The 12,058-nt window shown below is 31.4% G+C and overlaps 1 non-coding gene and 1 pseudogene across 1 annotated transcript; one reads left to right on the top strand and one right to left on the bottom strand.

The window, feature by feature from the left end:
• Positions 1-2,012: 2,012 nt before the first annotated feature.
• Positions 2,013-2,092, top strand: TRNAL-UAG (transfer RNA leucine (anticodon UAG)). The gene has a single exon. It is a non-coding gene; the product is annotated as a tRNA-Leu (tRNA).
• A 621-nt stretch (positions 2,093-2,713) lies between these two features.
• On the bottom strand, positions 2,714-8,358 carry LOC111883315 (putative disease resistance RPP13-like protein 1; annotated as a pseudogene).
• Positions 8,359-12,058: the final 3,700 nt, after the last annotated feature.

Genomic DNA, 12,058 nt, shown 5'->3' with positions numbered 1-12,058 from the left:
TTTATTTTTTTGTTCTAGAATTTCTTGGTCAGGTAGTGTCGACTAATCCCATAAAAGTGATTATTGAGAATTCAAGAGAGAAATGGTTTATGAACCTGGTTGATCAGGATCTAAGTCAAATATATGTGTTTAAAACATTTTATTTTCTAAAGTATTTTCTACATGATACCATAAAACATGTCGTTTGCATGAAAATTACATGTTTATCGACATTTCAATATACATGAAAATTAAATGTTTATCTATACTTCAATATACATGTTTATTTTAGCATTATTTAAAACATTTTGAGTCTACTAATTATAGAATTCACATTTTTTCATACAGGAAATAATTCGTTGATCATTATCACAGAGTCCACTTATGATCTTCTCACTACCAAATTGGTCGACTGTAGTTAGATCTCTTTCACACATTTTTTTTATCACATTTCTTCATACTTTTAAGTTTTAAATTTTCATCTTCAAATTCCATTTTTTAGTTACATACGTTCATTAAAATTATTTTTTTTGTTTAACATACCAGCCTATTTTGTTTTATCTTTATATAGTAACAATAAAATTTATAAATTTACACAACAATATATATTTCGAATTTTGTCATAGTATTGTACTTTACAAAATACAATTCCCTCCAAAATAATTTCCGTCAGTATTTTCATCCATAATTAATTTCATCCAATTTAAATTTGTATTTTCTTTATATAATTTTTTTTAATGATCCCGGTATTTTCCCTGCAAAAGTATATCAAACATTTATGTCTTAGATAATGTTGCCTCATTATAATTATTACTTTCCAAAATATATCCGTTTAATGAAGAATTTAATTTAGTGAAGGAAGTAAATGTTAATTCAAACAAGATATATATTCCATAATTATTACATGAGTTTATTAAAAAAAATATCAAGATGTAAACATTAAGCATTTTTAAATGAAATTTCAGAATACATACGAACGATAATGTTGTACAACGAAATATAAAATTGAATAGACTGAAAAAAAAAAAAAAAAAAAAAAAAAAAAAAAAAAAAAACTATTAAGACGGTCAATCTTAATAATAGTATAGTTTTGAAAAATTATGAAGTAAGATAAAAAAAATTATAAGATATTAAGAAATTTGTAATTACAATTAGTAAAAACGTTACGGTTATTAAAAAAAATAAGATCGTTAAGATTAGTAAAAATGCAATATACAAAGTAAATTATCACAATGGTAATGAAATGTTATTATTTGATATTTCATATAATTGAAAGATATACCAAATTACATTGATGATATACTAAAATTATTCAAAGTTACGCTAAGACTAATGCAAAGTTCTTGCAAACACCAAATAAGTAAGAATAAACATAAAAGCTAGCACGTATATTCATAATCAATTTAAAATAAACCATTCATTATTTAGAAAAAGAATTTACATTGATGATATACTAAAATTAAATTCATATAACATTTAACATTCCATAAGTTATACTCTATGACTTTAATTGAATAAATGAAATAGTTATCAATATTTAATGCTGTGAAAAAAAAACGATATATTGGTTGTCAATATATGTTTAAATTAAGTAACATTATTATGGAAGGAATGTCTAATTAGAATACTTATGCTTATATAACAATATCATAACCATATGTGGCGATAAAGGTCATTCAATTAATAAAACAAAAAATGTTGTAAACAAAGAGGTTATTCAACAATTATAGATATTTATCAATTTCAATGTATCTTCTACACATTTCAATAATACTAATAATCATAATCTTTTTTATAATTATTATGCAACATCTATAGACATTTGTATGTTTTTTTATGCGTTCTCCGCGTTTAACGCGGGTTATAATCTAATATATTTAGTAAAATGATAGGCGTTCATATGATCTGTTTTGTTTTTAGAGTCATAATATGCGTACAACAGCTCTTTTAGTTCAATCTGCATGTTGTGTCTTCAAAGTTTATGTATTGTATTACAGGATCAGTACCAGTAATCCAGGTATAATTATCAGCTAGACAGTTTGGCCGAGTGGTCTAAGGCGCCAGATTTAGGCTCTGGTCCGAAAGGGCGTGGGTTCAAATCCCACAGCTGTCAGTTTTAATGCTAAACTTTTGTTTTTTTAATCTTTAGTTGTAGAAAACTTCTTTTACTTCGGTATTTGTTTACTTGTTCAAAAGATAGTCATTTACATTTTGCTCACAATTAGTAGTTGTATATCAGTATATGTTGATTTGGAACATCAAACAAAATACATAAAATAACTTTATATATTTTGTATTTGAGGTAGAATTACTAATCACACCAAAACAATATAATACATACTATAAATACAGAATCAAATTGACGTTCTAAAATCATTGAGTAATAAATAACAAAGGTAACTCGCTATGATGGTTGTATGTATTATTAATGTTGTAGTACAAAGTTTGAGTGGTTGGAGGAATTTATGTAAAAGAGCAATTAACACCATCAACTATGAGTCCAAACAAAGTTTATTTTATTTCATAAAATATAAGGTCCTAAAGGGTTAACGATTCTTTGTAGTTTAGCATCTACAACTGACCATATGCTCATTGTCATTTTACATCCGGAAGTTCTCTAGAGGACATTATTCCAGTAGTACCATTAGGTGTAAATCAATAACTATTTGTAAATATAGAACTTAGTTTCTCCAAAGAAAGTATACAAGAATCTAGAGTGGAGAAAAGCAAAAAATATCAAAGATAGTAATAAATTAAAAAGCGTAATTCAAAGTGCATTCTGTCTGCTGGCAAATAATTTTATCAGAAAGCAAAATGAGTTATTAAAGTTATACATCATCCAATGAAAGTTAAGGATACATGGACTCTGTTTTCAACTTTTTTGAATAGCAGATGGAGTTATCTTTTTTTGCTATGTTTTCAATCCAACTTTCAAACATAAACGTCATAGGATGCTCTTGATGAAAACAAGATGTTCTCTTTCTCTTTGGGTTCAATCAAGTCTAGAAAACATGTAAATATCGCAAAGTTATATAAAAGCAAAACAAGATTGCAACATAAAGGCTATGTAGAAATTGAGCCTTCACAGCTTGGATCATTAGGAGGAGTTCTGCAGTTAACTTTCATGGATGATCGTTGGGCAGTAAGTCATTCACCTATATATACATCAACATTCCATTTTAAACAAATTTAGAACAAGAAAAACTGAAGTAGAAAATTTGGAAAAAAAAATTAGCCATATAAGGGCTTTCAGTGAACATCCCTGTTTGTGAGTCTGATAGAAACAAACCTTGTAAATCAGAAGCAGCACCATATAAATGTGTTTCTCTGTAAACCATCATCATTTGATCTTTTATTTCCTCTGATGCTTTCATTTAAAAAGTCATTGCATCCACCAACATTTGATCTTTTATTGCTCGACTATAAGTGTGGAAGAGTGAGAAAAATACATTTGACCTCAATTAGTAAGATAGGAATTTAAATTAAATATTTCTAAAAAATAAATTTAACAAATATATAAAACACCTTAAAAAGATAATCAAACAGGATTTATGTTCTTAATGGTTTCACAAGTATATGGAATCATATTTAGAGGCATCAAAATACATTAGCATTAATATTGGATGAAATGCATCATTGATGGACAACATATTAATTGGCATTGTGAAATGTATACAAACCCTGGTTGCTATTAGTTGATTTTGATACATCATCAAAATGTTTCATGATTTGAATGTATTCCTATTGTTTCCATCATGACCTTTCCATGTAATAATCCTAATTCCTAATCACATCCATCAAAAAAAACGTACTTGTAATTAAGGTTGTACCTAAAAAATATGTAGAGAAAAATTGTTTGAATGAGTTACTAAATATATTATATAAGCATAACTAACTAAAAGATTTCAAAGAAGAGGGGCATGCCTTCATATTTCATTTGGTAAAATTCGGTCTATCCGCAAGCAAGGGATAAGGGAGACGTGGGGCCAATAGATACCTCCTCTACTAATCTTTTGTTTCAGATTTGGGCATCCAGTGATCCAAAATACCAGAAGCAAAGGCAACAAGTTTTCTGGTAGATCTCTCGTCTTTGGGCAGTTCTGAATGATGAGACGTTGGAGGGAGGTGAGGTGTTGCAGTCCACTTGAAACTGATTCCAGTTTCTCAAATCCATCTATACCAAAATCAGTAAGGGATGAAGGAAGAAGATGCAACAATTCACCAAAACTTCTAATGTCATCATATGGTCCGCCATATAATCTTAGGTCAACAAGTGAGGTTGGAAAATTCTGTGGGCCCCACTCGGAGATGGGCTTCTTCAACCCTCCTATTTCAAGGCAAGTCAATTTTGGAGGCCAAAGCCCACGAGGAAAAGATGCATCCGTACTTGTACACTTTTGTATATCCAGATGTGTTAAAGAGGTGAGATTTGGCAACTCATGGTCAGGAAATGACTCCATACTCGAACACTCTATTATTGTCAACCTGACGAGGTTAATGAAGTAACCCAACGTAGTGATCGATTTCAGATTTGGCCAATTATGTATGTTGATTTCAGATTCAACCAACTCCTTTTCCAATAGTTTCTTGCAATTGGTGATGACAAGTGACCTGAGCTTTTGCATTCCTCCTGTTGGGAAGGAGACGGATGTAATTGAATCACAACTTTCAATATCCAAATCCTCCATGCTATCTGGACAACTGCAATGCTCCAAGCTGTTACAATCCGATACTTTCAAGATCCGAAAAGATGTTAGGTTGCTCCCACTATTAATAATATCCTCCTCTTTCTCCCCTAAACTCACCAAACTTTTACATTCTCTTAAATCCAACATTTTTAAATTCATAAGAACCATACTTGCCTCTGCTTCTGATCCCCACAAGTATCTTATGTCGTTACACCGTTTGATGCTTACGTATTCAACTGCACCAAGATACCCTGTCACACCTCTCCACAGTTCATCGGTAAGTCCTGAAATATCATCTATTTTCAACTTGGTGATTGATGAAGCTACCTTGACCAGGCTTTTCAATAAACCATGATCACATTTTATTAGTTTCAAAACCCTGAGTGAAGGTAGTGCTTCGAGGGAGACCCGAACCAGATTAGGACAATCTTCAATACGAAGCTCTTGAAGGCAAGGAAACGCCCCACTATTTGTTGACTATTCCTCCCACCCTGACATACTATCAAACCGTAGGATTTCAAGTGAAGGAAATGCAAGGCCGGTCCCAAGAAACTCCAAGCCTACAACCTTAACCTTACTCATCCAACCAATAATCAGCTTCCTCAGTGATGGTAGTTGCCCAAGTCTTGGTAGACATGTACATTCTTCACAGTCATCAATCGACACTTTAGTCAACCGAAGAAATGAGGGATCCCCAACCCAATTGGGAAACTCTATACCCCTATATGACACGATTTCAAGCTTTTTCAAAGTATTATTATGAGGCTTCAGCTCATTGAGGACCTCTTTTTCATGTGTTTCCGTTCGAAGAGAATTAAACTCAGAACCCCAATTCAACTCTAACTCACTAAACCTCATTCGCGATAAGTTCGCCGCACGTGCATCCATTGCATTCTGCACACTGCCGAGCCCCACAATACAAACTTTTCCATGGAGACTTTGCAATTTTGTAAGCTCGGTTATTGCTAAGCCAATGTCACTGAAGAGAGTTTGAAGACTTTTCAACTCACCAATCCCTAAGGGCATCTTCTTCAACCTGAAACTACCCCTCATGTCAAAATGCTGCAAATTTTTAAGCTTGGAGAAGCTCTCCGGCAACTTAATCAATTTATGACAGCCGGAAACGATCAGTGTCTGTAGATTATAAAGATTGCAGACATTTTCCGGTAAATGGATAATTTTAGTTCGAGATAGATTAAGATACCGCAAGTGCTTCATACTACCAACGACTTCTGGTACCTCGGTTATGCTAAGATCACTCAAACTGAGGACCCTTAACAATGGTAACTCCTGAAGTAAGTCACTCAGGACCTTATTTGATAAGTAAAATATAGCCCAACTTTCTACCACCCCAACAGACAATGCTAAAAACGTTCTCAAATTTTTAGCTCCTTTGAGTGGCTTGAACCTTTTGTAGACCATGTAATCCTCACAAACAAATGACATATGGCGGTGCTTCTCCAAAGCTTCCATCCTAAATTCCTTCTTCATCTCTATGTCTAACCTTGAAAAAAAATCTCCAGCAACAAATGTAGCCAAGTCATTCATGAGGTCATGCATCACAAACACCGATTTGTCATCAGGGGCTTGTTGAAAAAATGATCTTGACAGCAGCTCTTCAAAATATTCAAGACCTAACCATTGCTTTGACTTGTTCGTAGTTGGTTGGTGCAAAAACCCTTCTGCGATCCACAATAGAATCAACTCCTCTTTGTCAAACTCATAATCCTTGGGAAACAAAGAGCAATATGCAAACAACAGCTTCAAAGTGGCAGAAAGATCATTGTAGCTTAGTCTAAGAGCCGGAACAATCTCATCTCTCTTTCCTAACTTCCATATCTCACTATCCAACAACTCCTTCCATTCTTCCTCATCTGTTTTTTTCCTCAATAACCTCCCAAGTGTTATTAAAGCTAAGGGCAAGCCATCACATTTTTTCACAAACAATTCCCCATGTGGCCTTAGTGTTGGATGTGTATCGAAGTTATCTACACCCAATGCATGTTGAGCAAACAAAGACAAAGCATCGTCATGTGATAGACCTTGCAAAGGGTCTTGATGAGGAAAACCCAGCTTTCTTAGCAATTGCTCCTTCCGAGTTGTCATGATAATCATACTTCCAGGAGACCCCGAAAAAAATGGGCCCACTAATTTCTCCCAATCACGATAGCTTTCAGACCACACATCATCCAGAACTATTAGAAATAACTGATTCCAAAGTTTTTCTTTAAGAGCTTCTTGAAGCAGATTTAAGTCTTCAAACTCCTTTTTTTCCCCGGTTACAGATTGATAAATTACTTTGCTTATATTGAGGATATTAAATTCATCAGAAACACAAACCCAAGCCCTGAGTTTGAAGTGATCCTTCACCTCCTTTTCATCATACAACATTCTAGCTAGAGTTGTTTTGCCTACACCACCCATACCAACTATGGGCACTATGGTGAAGTTTTGACTACTAAATTCATCCCTATCCCCCAATAGCTTCTTAAGCAATTTATTCTTTTCATACTCACGTCCAACAATACCACTAGGATCTATCAAAGATGCCTCATATCTTTCAACTTTGGGCTTTTCATTTGCTATCACACTTAAACCAAGATTATTTTTTGCCTCTACCAGTTCTCGTAATTTGGTGGCAATATCATCTAACTTGGCATGCATCCTACTACTTAGTGTGAAACTTGTGCAACAACTTGGGATTAGCTTTCTTACCTTGCTGCTAGTGGATCCAGATTTCTCAGTCAACTCACGTTCGATAGCCTCGGTTGCCAAATCGTCAAGTAGGTCGTCAATGTCGTAAGCCAAATGTTGGAGACCATTCAGCCATCTTTTAACGGCTTCATTAGTTACTTCCTTCTGCGAGGCATCATTAAGCAGATCTTGGATCTGGTCTAATGTCTTCTTCAATTTCTTGAGCTCAGAATCAATTCCTTTGGAGTGTGCAATCTTCTTCAAGGCTTCAGAGGTCAGCTTTTCAAAGACCACTGTCAAGAATGCAGAAAGAACGATTTCAGCCATGGTTTATGGTAACAGCAGAGAATATAGTAGAGGTGTCGATCAAACGGATGCAAAGAGGGAATGATTTCAATTATATGCAGCAGAAATGGATGAAGAGTGAGATCCATTTCAGATTATATTAATGTCCTCAAAGTTAAAGTTAAAGTTGCACAAAGTTAAAGTTAAAGTTGCAATTGAGGAGTTTCAACGGAAAGATAAAGAGAGAGAACTATTAATATCCATTTGTTCTCAATTAAAATATATTAATTAAACGGTTTACACCGACGTAGGGTAGCGAATAACACTTTGCAAGTGAAACTTATTTGTTGATGTAAAAGTTCCATGGACCCATAATTCACCTTCTATCCATGAAAACTGATGAACAACTGAACCGACTACTCAGGCAGCCCATGATGACAAGAATCAGTTATTTCGGATCTTCGATGAGGTTAGAGTCGCCCAACACCATCCAACTTCGATGATTCTGACTCCGGCTGCCATCAATTCATGTTACATTTCGACATTGCGGAATAGATTCCTCCACCGTCTGGTCTCCTTCTCCATGATGTTTAATGTGAAAGTCAAAGAATTGAAGCCAGTGGCGATTCCGCGGTGCAGAAATTTCTGAACTGTCCCATGATTCGTCATAGGGTACTTGTGGAGCTACGTTTTTTAGGTTTTAGTTTAGATAAAGATAAAAAAAAAATACGTGAGGTCCCCTGTCTATTTCTTTAAATAGGATTATTATTTATTTTATGATAATTTCAATTAATTTTTAATCCACATAAAATTATGGTTGTTTTATTTTATTAATTCCACATTATATTTAAATTCAATAATAAATAAATATTAATTTCCTTACTGAACTTCCATTATTATTTTTTTAAACGACTCAAAACAAATATTTTTATAATTACTAAATTAAAGCTTCATTGTTTTTTTTATCTAAATTATTTGTTTAAATTTAATAAAAAACACTTTATTTTTATAATTTAATATTTTTCTAATTGTTCTTATAAATTCAAACTTCTCAAATGTTTAAAATTTTCTATTTAAGTTTTTCTTTTAAATAAACACATGTAATACATAGGTCTCATACCTAGTCCTCTCTAATAAATGAAGATTTTTTTGTCACTTGTCAGAGTCTCATTCAATTTATCAAATGTCATTTTATGGTTATTGTAAATTAATTTTTTTTCCACATGTAATTTTATGAGTTTTTATATTTTATTAAATTTCATATAATATTTTAATATAATAATTGCAATCAATATAGTAATAAATGGATATCAATTTGATTAATAAACTTATCTTTTAATTTCAAAATTCTCAAAATTAAAGTTTATTTGTTTCTTTTATTTATTTAAATTATTTGTTTAAATTTAAAAGATTAAAAACATTTTTATTGTAATAATTCATTATTTTTCTTATTTTCTTATAAATTCAAAGTTCTCAAATATTTTGACATTTATATTTAATTTTTTTTTAAATTAACTCGTGTAATACATGGGCTAACAACTAGTCTCTAATAAATGAAGGTTATTTTTTTTCCACTTGTCACACTCTCATTCAACTTGTCAAATGTCATTTTGTGGTTATTTTGAATTTTTTTTTTACACATGTCATTTTATAAATTTTTCTATTTTATTAAATTTCATATAATCTTTTAACGTAATAATTGCAATAAATATAGTAATAAATATATATCAATTTTATTAACGAACTTACGTTTTAATTTCAAAATTACCAAAATTAAATCTCATTACTTTCTTTTATTTATTTAAATTATTTGTTTAAATTTAAAATATAAAAAAAACATTTTCATCATAATAATTCATTATTTTTCTTATTTTCTTATAAATTCAAAGTTTTTAAATATTTTGACATTATATATATATATATATATATATATATATATATATATATATATATATATATATATATAGTTATTTTTTTAAAATTATCACATGTAATACATGAGTCTCACAATTAGTTATTTCACTACTAGAAAACTACCTATTTACCTACAACAGATTTCGTAGGTAATTTGTAGATAAAAGGGGTTACCTACGGATTGCTTACGGAAACAGCTCCATAGGAATATAGCTCGTGGGTAATTGGTTGCCACGCTTTGCCTACAGAATTTCCTACATATGGACTATGGAAATTTTTGTTGGTAATTTACCTACAGATTACCTACAAAAACCTATTTTACTACAGATTCCCTACATCATTATTACCTACTGATTCCCTACATAATCATTTCCTAAGAATTGCCTACAGAATATTTTACTACATAATATGTATCCGTTGATATCCGTCACTAAAATGATTTTATTTAAAAAGACTAAAATTTAATTGTAATAAAATCCATATTTTTTCAGCCCAAAATATAGAAAAACCAAATACATGTGACCTAAAATCACATTCATATTCAACCGCAAAACAAATATTCATTATAAGAAAAATGTATCAAATACATTACAAATGTTTTAAAAAAAACATAAAGCTAAAAACTATTTAGCAGATTACCAAGTTAATTGTTCAAATGTCTCAAAATGACCGTAGCACATTAATTTCATGTTGTCTTATTTGCAATCACACATCCATTTTAGCTTGTCTTTCTTGCAGTTGCAAATAAAATTGAGTGGTTCCATCAACATCTTTTTGTGAGATGGTTCAACCTGAAGGATCCAAATTTCATCATATGTTAGAGTATCGTTGTCATGTATGAAAGTATACCATTTCTTACTTCCTCTCTTGATGGATATATTCCACCTAGCAAGGCCTAAGTCAATATGACATACATTCAGTTTAATCATAAGCATCAGAGTTGCATTGTGCCTTATTTGTCAAGTTTTTGTTTCTTTTTTTATTTAATTTTATGTTTGTAGGAAAATATTACATGTAAGTGATACTACAATGCTAGTATTATGTATTTTGAACTTAAATTGATAATTTCACTTTTGAGCAGGCCAGTAATGGGAAAATAAAGCAAGCAACATCAAAGTACACATAAAGAAATGAATGATTATGCGAAGAATAGGCTTTTGAGGGTTCAAGAAAACCAAGCAAGACTAAAAGATGTAGGATTTAAAAGCATTGCATATTCTTTGACAAGTTTGGTAGAAAGTCAAAAATCAAAGAAAAAACAAGTGAAACCATTATATACCGGTGCTAGAGATTTAGACTATATTCCTGATTTTGGTGATAATAATGATGGAGATTACCACGAAGTTGCTAGAAGTGTTGAAGTATCCAAAAAGGTAATCAGATTAGCAAATCTTTAATTGTTTCATTTTGATGTTGATCTTATATAATGAAAAGTAAATTTGTTACAGCAAAATCATCCACAGTATATTGCACCAATGTCCATGAACAGAATTGCTAATTTAACAAGGCAACGTTGGGTGATTGTTCCAAATGTCTCTAATAAGTATCCATTGGTTTCGAATGTAACAAAAGAAAAACAATCTAGAGCAAAAACTAGTATGAGTGAATTAATCTTAAGGAATAAAGGACCGCAAAGAGGAAGGGATGTATTCAAACAAAATGCAGAAAAGCATAATTGTATCAAAAGCGGAGAAAATAGACAATTGACTCTTATTGAAATATATATATATATATATATATATATATATATATATATATAATTCTATGTTGGAATGTAATAATTTCCACACCCAAGAAAAGAGGACCAACAATGTTACATGTTGTTCACACGTGGAAAGTTAATCAATGTGAGGTCATTATATGTAATGAGTATGGACAACCCGTCGAACCGATAACAAAGGGGAAGGACGTAGTAGGAAATAGCTTGTACCCATAGTTATGCCCCATTGACATGTACTTCATGGCACAAAGTTCCTCATAAAGATAAGATATAGGAGTATGCATTGGTAAGTTTTTAAGTAGCTTTATTCTTCCATCTTCTTTTATTTTCCTTTCATTTTACTAATTACTGATTTTTATGGGGAAATACGATGTGCCCGATGATGCTAAAACTTGGGTTCTTGGGACAATTGGAAATTCGTATAAGGTATACAAATGTAGGTTCAAGAAAAAAAACACTTCTATTAATTTAAGGACAATAAAACAAGATGAAAGAACCAACCTGAATGCATTCCTCAAGAAGAGTTCTCAAAACTATTAGTGTTATGGAATAAAAAAAGATGTGGCGGTAATTTCATAAACATTATCTTTATTTCTAGTGTTTTTTAATATTTGACTTGTTTTTTGGTGTATTTCAGTTGAATTATATATATATATATATATATATATATATATATATATATATATATATATATATATGTGTGTGTGTGTGTGTAGAAACGCTATTCGCGGGCAAAAGAAATACGCAAATCTCCAAAAAATATGCACACGGCTAGTCC

This window comes from Lactuca sativa, chromosome 3 (assembly GCF_002870075.4).
Source record: "Lactuca sativa cultivar Salinas chromosome 3, Lsat_Salinas_v11, whole genome shotgun sequence".
Classification (NCBI taxonomy): Eukaryota; Viridiplantae; Streptophyta; class Magnoliopsida; order Asterales; family Asteraceae; genus Lactuca; species Lactuca sativa.
This window is presented reverse-complemented; position numbering and strand designations above follow the sequence as displayed.